The sequence below is a fragment of the Octopus bimaculoides genome, chromosome 9, assembly GCF_001194135.2.
Source record: "Octopus bimaculoides isolate UCB-OBI-ISO-001 chromosome 9, ASM119413v2, whole genome shotgun sequence".
In the NCBI taxonomy this organism is placed as follows: Eukaryota; Metazoa; Mollusca; class Cephalopoda; order Octopoda; family Octopodidae; genus Octopus; species Octopus bimaculoides.
This window is the reverse complement of record NC_068989.1, coordinates 57,678,753-57,682,217: the sequence shown is the minus strand read 5'-3', so window position 1 is coordinate 57,682,217 and position 3,465 is coordinate 57,678,753. Positions and strand designations below refer to the sequence as shown.

At 36.7% G+C, this 3,465-nt stretch overlaps 1 non-coding gene across 1 annotated transcript; it reads right to left on the bottom strand.

Annotated features, from left to right (window-relative positions):
• Positions 1-2,218: 2,218 nt before the first annotated feature.
• On the bottom strand, positions 2,219-2,310 carry Trnak-uuu (transfer RNA lysine (anticodon UUU)). The gene is given in 2 exon segments: positions 2,219-2,254; positions 2,274-2,310. It is a non-coding gene; the product is annotated as a tRNA-Lys (tRNA).
• Between the last annotated feature and the right edge of the window lie 1,155 nt (positions 2,311-3,465).

Sequence of the window (3,465 nt, the reverse complement as noted above, 5' to 3'; positions counted from 1 at the left end):
TAATAAAACGGAAGATGTGTGTATGTGTGTTTATCATCCGATTTCGTTTACGCTGGGAACTTACATCACTTATGTTTCAGAGATGGTCACAAGCCCTTGAAATTTTCCACATAATGAGTAATGCCGTCCCTAGGGGACGAAAACACCTACTCATAGGTAAATAACAAATACCAACGATTGTTGTTTCAAGGGACATTACTCCCTTGATGACATAGTCATGCTACTTTCACTTCGTCTTCTACAGTTTTTACAATGCCCATTCACTGCAAACCGCCGATACTTTCACTTCCTTGAGGTAGCCATGTAATTTAAATCAACTTTTAATTATTTTTTAAATGCCTTCAGAAATTAATCAATATCATATATATTCTCTGCTTTTACTCAAAGTTGTGACAGTTATACAGATTTTACATTTTCTGCAACCTGCCGATATTCATACGTTAGCATAGAGCTGTTCTTGCACCTACAAATGCAGCTGTCGCCACTCTTAACTACGACTTAGTAAGCTACCTTCTCAAGAACGTTGTTGCAGATCAGTTGACACTGTTACCAATCTCGATCAGGTTACACACTTCCCAACAGAATTTCTCGACTCCAAATATCCTCCCGGACTCCCTCCCCATGAACTTCACTTAAAAGTCGGTTGCCCTGTCATCCTCCTACGCAATCTAAACGCACCCACACTATACAATGGAACTCGCTTTGTGGTCAAACAAATGATGGATCGCGTCATTGAAGCGCAAATTATCACTGGACATGGAAAAAAACGATACCGTTTTATTCCGAAGATTCCACTAACCCTAAAAGACCATATGCAGAGAGTTCAGTTCGCTCTCAAATTCAGCTTCACCGTGACAATCAACAAAGTCAATCGCTGAAAGTTGTCGGATTGGACCTTCGAACGTCATGATTTTCACATGGACAGTTCTATGTCGGTTGTTCCAGAGTTGGCCATCAAGACAGCTTATTTATCTATGCTCCTGAAGGAAAAACCAAAAATGTCGTCTACAAAGCAGCCCCACAGTAGTTACTCCGCTACTGCAATCTTCACATTTACGCCAATCTGTAGCCATTAGCAATTAGACTTTCTACAAGCATTACATTGATATTTTGTTTCATTTCCGTGATTGCTATTAACAATGACCATTCTTACTTCACGCACACATTTCGCTCATAAGCGTGCTCTGACAATTATTTTTGTATATGCCATTGTTCTTACTTTTCTTTATCATACATGAATTAATTGAAAAACGGTTCAATGCGGTTGTGTCAGGCATTGCGAATAAAATAACTACATGCTACAAAACGCGTCAGGTAAGATATAGTATCCCCAATGCCTACAGCAATTGCGATCTCATTTCATGGACTTTCATTTATTACTAACTGTCAAATTTCTGTTCAAAAAAGCTTTATTCATTACCTAGGTTGCTTAATACCATATAATAAACTACTAACGAAATTGATAATTATACATTTTACGTTTATCAACTCCAAACTGCGGGTTAATTCAGCTCAGATTCTTCTACTATATTTACTGCGAAATGCTGATACTCTACTGACTGGGGTACGCGGGGTGGGTGGGGAGTGTTGGCTATAAGCGTAGTTCTTCAGCGATAACATTGTTTCTGACAGTAAGTCTTTGATACCATCATTTAATCCTATCGTCTGCTCACTGTGTGTAAATCTGTTAAAACTACACCGTTAAAAATAAAGGAAATATACTGTTATGATATAGACAATCCATCACTAAGTCCAAACAAGTATCATGCTATACTACTGAGTATACAGAAACACATATGTTATACATTCAGCGCTGGGTTAACCATTAAGTCAAATAAGCACGTGCTTAGGGCATCAAGAGAAGGAGGATGCACCACAGAAATGGTAAATGGTTTACGGCACAGAAGAAATCATTTTAAACTTGTTAAAATGATATTCAGGATGCCTTTATCTCTACTCAGTATAAATACAGATGTATTACCTAAAATTAATTTCGAGGATTTGATCAAAGACATTGCAATTCAAAAAAGTAGGAGGAAACTTTTCAAATATAAATATAATGGGAGTATACAAAAATAAACATTATTTTCCTTCTTACTGTTTTGTTTTGAAAGCAAAATTGTAGTTCAGAGGAAAGTCACATGCATATTACATCATTTAAAAGACATAAGGAATTTCTGTCAACAAATGCATTAGCAGAAAAGGAATAAATCGCTTACGCCCGCAGAGTGATTCGAACCCGCGACCCTCAGATTTCTCCACTATATTACTCGTAAAAGTCTGATGTTCTACCGACTGATCTATGCGGGCGGCTACGATCGATCACATGCACCAATACTCTTTATTGTGAAAATACATTCTGATAAAAGTAATTTATTCTGTCTTGTTCAGCGTAAATCTGTTAAAACCACACTTTTATAACATAGGAAATATACTGTTAAAATGTAGACAATATAGCATTAAGCTCAGCCATGTATTATGCCATAATATAGCATGTGCTGACATAGGAATATTGTCTTATATGTATGACAGTAACTAACATGGACATTATGGTGTCAATGACTCACTCAATGACAGCAGTGGCATCTGTCAAACAAAACATGTATTAACGGGTTTTCAACATGGCAAATAACCTCTCCACATGCACCTTACATTCATTGTTCATTACGCAAGTGTATTACTATATTTCTAATACAAAATGTCCCATATTTATGAGCAAAGTGAATGTAGAAGAGACGAGAGAGTGAGAATGGCTCATGTTTACACTTATAATATTTACGGTACATAAATTTTGTTTTATAAAGAGCAGATCTTTGTGTTGCCGCAATTCTTTCAACAAGTCGGTACTCCGCGTTTTCTAATGACTGAAGATGTAATTACTTATGTATTTATGTTTACCTATGGTATGTGTGTTTGAAGTCATGCACGAGTTGTATGATAACGCGAAGCAGTTTTATCAATTCTGTCAATACATTCATTTTAAGAAAACAAAAATAAATAATACATTCAGGCTTGCAAAGAAATTCGAACCCACAACCCTCAGATTCTTCTACTATATTTATTGCGAAATGCTGATACTCTACCGACTGAGGTACGCGGGGTGGGTGGGGAGTGTTGGCTATAAGCGTAGTTCTTCAGCGATAACATTGTTTCTGACAGTAAGTCTTTGATACCATCATTTAATCCTATCGTCTGCTCACTGTGTGTAAATCTGTTAAAACTACACCGTTAAAAATAAAGGAAATATACTGTTATGATATAGACAATCCATCACTAAGTCCAAACACTTATTATGCTGTACTACTGAGTATACAGAAACACACATGTTATACATTCAGCGCTGCATTAACCATTAAGTCAAATAAGCACGTGCTTAGGGCATCAAGAGAAGGAGGATGCACCACAGAAATGATAAATGGTTTACGGCACAGAAGAAATCACTTTTAACTTGCTAAAATGATATTC